At 40.0% G+C, this 9,328-nt stretch overlaps 2 non-coding genes across 2 annotated transcripts; one reads left to right on the top strand and one right to left on the bottom strand.

Annotated features, from left to right (window-relative positions):
* The first annotated feature begins 3,577 nt into the window (after positions 1 to 3,577).
* On the top strand, positions 3,578 to 3,649 carry trnaa-cgc. Its single transcript has one exon. It is a non-coding gene; the product is annotated as a tRNA-Ala (tRNA).
* A 4,852-nt stretch (positions 3,650 to 8,501) lies between these two features.
* trnaa-cgc lies at positions 8,502 to 8,573 on the bottom strand. The gene has a single exon. It is a non-coding gene; the product is annotated as a tRNA-Ala (tRNA).
* Positions 8,574 to 9,328: the final 755 nt, after the last annotated feature.

Below are 9,328 nucleotides of genomic sequence, written 5' to 3'. Positions count from 1 at the left end.
TCGCCTGGTTTATCCTTGCACAAAGCCGGAGCAGATACCGTTCATGTTGGTGAGTAAATTACTTTCTACTTCTCTGATCAGCTCTACTAGAATCTCATTCATGCTGTTGAAGCTGTGCTGAGAAACACAGGAACACTTCTGGCAGGAGGTGGATGAACCCAGTCACCTCTGTAGGATTCAAGTGTCATTTCATGCAACCAGTAGTGACACTGACACTGGCTAAATGCAAAACTAGACAAAAGTAAAGACGAGATGAAGAAGAAAACCAAGCCTGCACTTATGAAACTATTCCTGTTTTTGTGTCACTGTTCCTACTCTAGATCTCCGGTTACTAATTTCATTAACACCAGATTAACTTAGACTGATTAACAACTTTCTTTGCCACTTATCAGACTAACACCGTGTCCCGACATTAACTGCTATTTTTCCCCAATTGATTGAAAAATAAATTTCTTTCTTGGGTCAGTCACAAGAAAACTCAGTAAAATGCTACTTGTGCTCAGTCTAAATTGTTTGTGCTATAAAGAAATATGAAGTTATTCTTCTTGCCCCATAAAACCGCAAAGCTTTTGATCCTGAAATAGTTTTTACAGAGTTCATGGCAGCTGTTTGATCTGATGCTGTCAAAACAGCTGTTTTTCATGCAATTTCGACAGGGAGTTTGGGATGCTTTTCCCCAAAGGCTTCATGTCAGATCAGCAATTTATCTTCCCTCTTTCAAGCCGCTGATAAAAAGTATAAAACTGGATGGAAATAGCTGAATATTCTGGAGGCTCGTAAGTTCACAAATAGATATTGTTCTATATTTTTACCTTGCTAATTCTGCAGAGAAATAAGGATGCAGGGCAATCCCTGAGTGGCTAATTTAGAGAACCAGCAGAGTTCCTGGTGGGATTTATGACTGCATTAAAACAAAGGAGGCAGCCCAGTTGCGTTGGTTTTACACTCCCACACAGACAGTAATAAATATGCAGCCAAGTATCATGTGTGTAATGTGACCACAACCAGTGTTTGAGTCTTTGGTGTCAGGCTGTTGCAAAATGCTTTAAGAGCAGTACACCAGGTTTGGAGGGATTGCCTGATGTGATACTGTAAAAGCCATAATTAAAAAACAGAGCAGCGGAAAATGATGCTGCCAACCCTGCCACACAAGAAAAACCCCTTCTAAAGGAAAGCCATGATCTCATCTGATAGTAACTGTGGCAATAGTTCCCATGGCATCTCTATAATATGTTGTACTAGTTGTCATATGTGTAGCTTTTCAGTTTGTAGAGTTTTTAAAATAATGCCACAATTGACAACAGGTAAACCCAACAAAATACAGCACTGGCTTTTTTGAGTTTATTAACACAGTTGAAGAATTTTTACAACGCACCATATATAGGCTAATAGTAATGATAACAACAAACACTGTTCAGTAGCACGTTTTTACGCCACCTAAATGATCCATATAAGCATTCAAAGAAGCAGCTTCTCGGCACAATATTTAAGTTTCTGTTTTTATTAAAGAACTCTCCCAGTGAATATCTGCACTTGGCTTCTTCTCTAAACCTACAAACGGGACACTAAGTTGATTTGTTCGGTAAACCTTCTAACGTGCTCTATGTTGGGCTAAAAGTCCCATCTGTTTTTTTCAATAAGAGCACAGACTGGAGAAAGTAATGTGTTAAAATGAATATTTACTGGAAGGCCCAGGTCTGCTATGGTGCTATAGTAATATTGTACTGCAGCACATTAGCAATCACAAGATGAGTTCAGCCCCACTATAGCTAGCCTTTCACCATAATGTACGGTTTCTAAAAAGACTATTAAGAATTGATATGATGGGAATAAATAAAACTATATATGAAAGACAAAATGCCAATGTGCCTAGGGTGAAACAGTGGTTATGTTTGGTTAAACAGTGCTCCACATCATTCTTGCTAAATCCAGGCATTTTTTCTTATTTACTGTTAAAAAATATGAACATTATTTAAAAAAAAAAAAGTTTTTTCAGTGGAAAAAACATTTTCAAGAAAAACTACAGTATAACTCCAAGGTACTCTGCTGTAACCTGACTCTTGCCAGATGGATTTCGCTCCATACGTGTGAATGTGTGGAGCCGTGTGGAGCTCGGCAGAACTACGCCCATCTGGCTAGTCAGTTTAACTCTGCTGACTTTAAGACAACAAAATACAAAGACACGCAAGGACTTTAGGAGTTTCCAAACTACAAGTATTTTCCTATATATACACAAGTACAAACTGCTATTTATGTGCTGTGCTGTAAATGCAGAATTTAGTTTATGAAAGCTTGTCCAAGTTCATTCATTTTATAGTCTTTCATGACCTAATTACGACCATTTGAGGTTGATGGCCAGGAAATCTGCAACAAGAGCTTAAGGTTGGTGTACTACTCTTAGCATTTACTGGTTATGTGGCCTGTGACAAAATGGTTCAGTTTGTGTTCACCATTTGTCCCTTATTCTTATTTCTGATTCATTTCCTTTCTGTAGCTGGCCATATTGCTTAAATTTAAACATCAGTTTGCAGCTCTGCTCCACTTATTATCCCGGGTTTGTTTGTGTTAGCATTAGGTTGCAGTTTCCATCTATATGTTTAGTTTAAAGCTACTCCTGGATTATTGGTTGAACTTGTTTATTTGGTTTCAAAGTATATTCATATTTGTTTTCCTTTTTACTCACCATTGTTTGTCCCCTGTAGATCTGCAGCAGGGCAAGAGTATGGGAGGGGCCGGCCCTGCACTTCCTGCTTAAATGAATGATGTCACTGATTGTCTGGCTGGGTTCTACCAATTAGAGGGTTTCTTTTGGAGTACTGCTTTGTTTTTCTTTAAAGTAACTTTTTGACCATTAACTGAGGCTGTTTCTTCGGTTCAGCTTGCTGACCCTTGACCTCACTACCTTACATGGCCCAATTTGGGGAAAGTTCAACAAGAAAATAAACTGACCCACCATCTGTAAAAGCATAATTTGACTCCATATCAAGCTCGCAGTGTCTTCATTAGAAAATGTAAATAAAGTTTGGAGGATATTTTAAAATATAATTAATAAAAGTCATTATTAGATGTATCGTTATTAATAAAATTTAATAGATGACTGTGTTTACTTTACATCAGTTATTATTTTTGGCATGTTTCTTTAACAATGCCACAGCGCCACCAATGGGCCTGGCATGCCTATTACAGCCTTTTCAGTAGTGCTTTGTCCTCTCATGTGGACGCACATTTATTCTCAATTGTTTATAAAAATTTAACATGTTCGTCTCTGTGTAGAGTAGGCCCAAACGTCAGGCTGAGATTTTTGGCATCAGGTTGATATTATTAGTTTCGCTAAACATCGTTGGATTTAAATGTTGAACCTGCAAGGAGGGAGAGAGATGGATAGATGGACAGATGGATGGTTAATGGACAGAGTAATTATTGGATAGAGTGCCGGCCATATGGATGCAACTCTAAAAGAAATGTCCGTACTTCTCCAGCCTTTGTTGAAACTCTGAAAGGCGTCTTGACCAAAAAATATTTAAGCAAATGTGATGTTTCTGACGCTCTGATATATCCATGCACAGTCTTCATACATGGGGATGTAGCTCAGTGGTAGAGCGCTTGCTTCGCATGTATGAGGTCCTGGGTTCAATCCCCAGCATCTCCAAGTCCTTTACATCTTTCACCAGTAGATATTTCTTAAAAATTTGTGTCTCAAAATATGTGCCATATAAAGCAAACAACAAACGAATGAAGTACAAACTGCATCAGCTGAGCAATCAGCCCCGCGGCTAAGCTAATGCTAACTGCTTACAGTCTGGGAGCTTTAACAGGTTCTTTAAAATAGCATGTGCAATATCCTCTAAAATAATGCAGAGATGAATGAATTTATTGATGGGATACAAGTAAAGAAATTTACATTTCTTTAAGGTTTAATATCAGGTTGTTTTTCCTGTAAAATATTAATTGACGGAAGTTCTTTACATGATTTTGTAATTTGTTATTTGTTGGTTTTCTTTAAGGTTTTTTACCTGCATCGAGACCAATTGTTTTGACCACCTGTCTTCAAGCATAATCAAAAATAAAGAGAAGAAGAAAAAGGGAATCTTGTCGGTCTTTGAGTAGAAGCCAACTGTTTAAATCTGCGTGATCTCTTCCGTTCCTTTCAAGTGAGGAAGCTGCACAAATTAAAGGCACAACTTGACAGTAAAAAAACGGCTGCCACTCTGCTTGGTTGTAATCGTCTCTCGGGTCTCTGCACAGGCTTTTTACAAAGACTGCTTTTAAATGATGCCAGCCAGTCACTTATATAAATAAAATTTACTTGAATTTCTGCCTATAGTGGGCGACTAAGGTGACTGTTAGTTTGTCAAAAGTGAAGCTCTGAGCTGCTTTTAAAAGGGATTTTCCCTGAATAGTTGCTGACAAGCAGAGAAAGAGTCACGACTCGGGGCGAGCTTGTTCATCTAGCCAGCTTCCATTTGTAATTTAATTATGACAATAAAACCTTTGGTGTGTGGCAACCTTACTTCAGTCAATAAAAGTCAGTGTTTAGGATTCATGTCTATTTGCAAGTTCAGCTCCCTTTAACTTCTGCTTCACAACCGTTCCTGTTAGTATTAATAACAAGAGCCTTATAATATCAATACAATATTAATATAATAAAATATTAATTATAATATCAAGCTCCCTGGCATCAGGTCTTAGAAAAAGACTAAATAGTCTAAACTTGGGGGATCTAACAAGTGAAGCAAAATTGCTTTAGCCATGAACTGCTTATACTCATAAATTATTGAATTTCTTTCTCCTGGATGAATTCACTAAAAATCCTCTGATTTTGTAAGAAATTACTTAATGGTAATGAATTTTTAAAAGCGCTGATTACCAGAGGAAAGTGGGCACATTAACTATTAATGACTAAGTTTGGGGCTATGAAAATCAAGTGAATAAAATGTAAGTATTCTACCTTATCTTAGTTCGTCAACAGGATTTACTCTCGCCAAATATAATTCAAGGTGTCCATTAAAAAAGTTTCTATGTGTGTTTGTATCGAGTGGCTTGCGTGTTTTGCATAGGCTGTCTTACTAATGAGCTACCATCCCTCCAACACACACACACACACACACACACACACAAATCAATAGACTTGGCTCTAACTCACCGGCCTATAATTGTTGTTTCCTAAACTCTTAAACAAGGTGTGACACTGAGTCCTTAAATAAGTCTTCAGAGTTTTAGATGTGATTTGTTTCTAGTATAGGCGTGTCAGAGCTAATGAATTATAAAGAAATTCACATCAATATATCCATGATGCCTCATCGATCTGTTACCAAGTCTGCCTTTTGCCATATCGTATTTGCACTACCAGGTTTATTTGTACAGCTATTTCCACCCACTAAACCCACAGCGGTTGCCTATCAATTTCCTCCCCGGAGTTCTTGGCCCGGACCAATCCCCTCAAATCCAGGTTAACAGCCCTAAATCTGGAGAACAATGCATGGAGGAGGGTAGATCGGTGGTGTCAGGCTGAGGTTTTAAATTACAAGAGCGACAAAAGAAATACAAGCAGTCAACTGGAATCGATTTGTCAGCTCAGTTTCCACCCACTTAGGCAAAGGATATTGGATTTTTTTCTATGTAAAAAAAGAAATATCTGTAGAAGCTAAGAAGGCTGAACAGTCTTTCTCCACAGTTCATTTCTTGACAGCCGAAAAAACGTAAATGAGGAGATCAAACTGGAAGCCAGTTCTTTGATTTCAATGCAAATGTTGTTCAGGCACGAACAGCAGAGCAAGCAAATGGCCTGTTTAACACAAGAACAAATGTGTGCCTGTTCTTAGTGGCAGCCAACATAAAAGCCATTCAACATTTTATGATCAGATATTTCTCACAGGGGCACAGTGGGTAGCACTGTTGCCTTGCAGCAAGAAGGTTCTGGGTTCAAATCCAACCCTGGGCCTTTCTGCATGTAGTTTGCATGTTCTCCCTGTGCATGCGTGGGTTCTCTCCAGGTACTCTGGCTTCCTAACCTGACGCCGCCAGATAGATTTGCTTCGCATATCCATCTGGAAACCTTCCGTTGAAGTAATTTTGGGAAGGGGCGAAAATACTGGTTAGCTGATTGGCCTATGTTGGTGATAGACAAGCCAAATAAACCAATCAGATCAACGAAGCATTTGACGTACTCGTCAACATGCTTACGAGCGACGACAAAAACACAACCACAAGCCAAGCTACTCTTGCTGCTGCAGGTAAAGGCTCGTTAGCTCAGCAAAGAAATACTCTTTAATTCCGATAAAACTTGCTCGATAGCCACGCTAACGCTAGTTTCATCGGCTGAAGCCGCCATGTTCTTTAGACTGAACTGTCGATCTTCTCGTTGCGTCACACCTCAACCCGCCTCAAAGCCAACGCTGATTGGACGTTCGTTTGGTGAACGGCTCCAAATTTTCTTTAACGGAGAGTAGCCAGACTGATCTGCGAGTGAAACCTTGAAAGCTCGCGAGATCAGGATGGTCTCACGAGGCTACCGGCTTCCTCCCACAGTCTAAAAACATCACTGTTAGGTTAATTGGTCACTCTAAATTGTCCTTTGGTGTGAGTGTGTGCGTGAATGGTTGTTTGTCGTGTCTGTCTCTGTGTTGCCCTGCGACAGACTGGCGACCTGTCCAGGGTGTACCCCGCCTCTTGCCCAGTGAACATTGGAGATAGGCACCAGCGATCCCATGAGGGATTAAGCGGGTCAGAAAATGGATGGATGGATATTTCTCACTAGCTGCTTTCTTTAATAATGCCAAAAAATGTGTCACATGTGACTATAACATAAAATAGGGACTAAGGTAGAGGAAGTAAGAGTGTACTATTAAAAACTGGCAATATTTGGCACAGAAAAGCTCTATAGTGCACACAGATGCATGCTGAGCTGCAACACGAGTTGTGATCTCCATAGCAGAGAAGGTAGAGATCACTTAGATTTACTGGTTTACTGGCTACTTCAATGAAAACATCCATTCATCCATCCTTGTCCATGCAGGGTTGCAAGGCACGGGGGGGGGGGGGGGGGTATACCTATCTCCTCTGGTCATTGGGTGAGAGGTGGTGTACACCCTAGACAAGACACCAGCCAGTAAAAACAAAAGACGAGATGGGGCCAACAATATCTGTACTTGCCAGCAAACCAGAGCCCATCCCCTGAATCCGGACGATGTGACCAGAACACCTTTCATTTTGATCAAATAATTCTGCATGTGCAAAGATAGCTGGTGTCTTTTTTTTTGGGAATTCTGACTTATAAATGGATAAAGATATAGAAAGACACACAAATTACATTTGGAAAATAAAAAATATGAATCAACAGGAAACAGAAAAAGGGGAGGCCCAGGTTTCTTTGTCTGTATTGTAGGGTCTGGTGTCTCTCGTCTGCAATGACAATACTCCATAAGGCACAGTTCCCTCCTTGTTTTCTCCTGGCCGGCTCAGCTCCTCCCCACTCGGTTTATTTCCACCCTTTTTGTGATTCTATAGGCCTAGAAAGGCCTGGAAGAGGGATACACCTCCTGGGCGTTGCTTTAGCGCCCATCCCCCTGCCCCTCGCCCTGTTTGCAACATTGACATTTTACAGAAATCTGCAAGAAATGGTAAACAATAAAAAATACATCATTACAAATAAAAAAAATAAAAAATATATAAAATAAAAAAAATACAAATAATGCATTTAGGCTAGTTTTCCTACCTCCTTCCTTACTGACTGCATTATTCAGACAGCACTTATCATGACGACTGCTGACGCACTTCTGCTTTGGCTAAAGAGTCCTTGCTCTATAAGGGTATTCGGATCGGACCCCTGACTAACAGAAGTCGGCAAGTTCAACAAGGGAACTTTGCATCCAGCTCTTAGCTCTGGTGGTCCCAAAGGGTGTGTGCTCTCCCCAGTGCAATTCCCCCTCTACACCAATGAGTGCATCTCAGGAGACCCATCTGTCAAACTCCTCAAGTTTACTGGTGACACAATGGTCATCAGCCTTATCTGGGACAGTGAAAAGTCAGCCTAAGGAGGGGAGGTTGATCAGCTGACTCTCTGGTTCACCCTTGAACAACCTGTAGCTTAACATGCTCAAACATGTGAAGATGATCATCGACTTCAGGTGGAGCACCCCTCAGCCATACTCAACAACTCAGTCTCTGCTGTGGAATCCTTCAGGTTTCTGGAATCCACTATATCCCAGGTCCTAAAGTGGGAGCCCAACACTGTCACCATCATCGAAAACATCTTTGAGGACCACTGAATTAAAAATGTTTTAGATGCACCCTGAATTTACCTGAAACCCCTCACACTGAAGACATCCCTTGGAACAGAAATGACACATTTCAACAAAGAACCTGTGGAGAGTATATATTCAACTTTTTTTATTTGTATCTGGATTATTGAGATACAATAGGATGCTTTACAAGACAGCACATTGTACTAGAGACACAAATACCTTTAAGAAAGATCTACTAATGCAAGTTAAAAAAGGTCTTGGAGATGCTGGGGATTGAACCCAGGACCTCATACATGCGAAGCACACGCTCTACCACTGAGCTACATCCCCACATGTCTTCCCTGATGTGCTTTTTCCCTCTTACAATGCATATCTGACATTCTCAGATATGAGTAGAAAGAAAATTTTCCAAATAGGCATTGGGACTTTCTTTACTGACAATACAAATTACGGGCACAAAAATTCTCACTATATAAGAGCGCCTTTGAAGTTTAGTGCACAAATACTCCAGCATAAGTTATTTTGGGCTAGTTCTGTCTTTTGTCACTGTTGCTTTGATAACCAGACGTCATCATATTCCAATCTATGAATGAGTAATTACAACAGAGAGTATTACCAGACAATTGCCTTAGTACCATGCTTTTTTCCATTTATCTTTATTTCATAAGCTTTAATTATGACATGCTTTGGCACAACACCTGGTCTGAATAAGAGTAAAATAAGAACTCGAGTAAATATACAGCAAATTGTACACAGGATAGGCGGGTGGTAAAGAAATAAAACAATCAAGCACTGACATATGTATGACTAGTGATGACCCTGTGGCATGAATGCTTTTCAATTGAAAGCCACATCTGAAAGCATTGAAGAGTCCAAAGCAATAATGGAGCAAGTATCTGTTGACCAAAGACTCAAAGTGAATGAGTTAAGTTGGTCAGATACTCCAGACGAAAGGCATTCCAACAGGATTTTGTGTCACGCCATCTTAATAGAATGTTTGGCATCAATCCAAATCCAATTTTCTTTTTCCTTGCTGTATGTGTAAATATATCACGCAGTCTACTCAGGCTCGCATCGGCAATACT

The sequence above is a fragment of the Fundulus heteroclitus genome, chromosome 14 (genome assembly GCF_011125445.2).
Source record: "Fundulus heteroclitus isolate FHET01 chromosome 14, MU-UCD_Fhet_4.1, whole genome shotgun sequence".
NCBI lineage: Eukaryota > Metazoa > Chordata > Actinopteri > Cyprinodontiformes > Fundulidae > Fundulus > Fundulus heteroclitus.
Note: the sequence above shows the minus strand (reverse complement) of the source record. Positions and strands in the feature narration are given on the sequence as shown.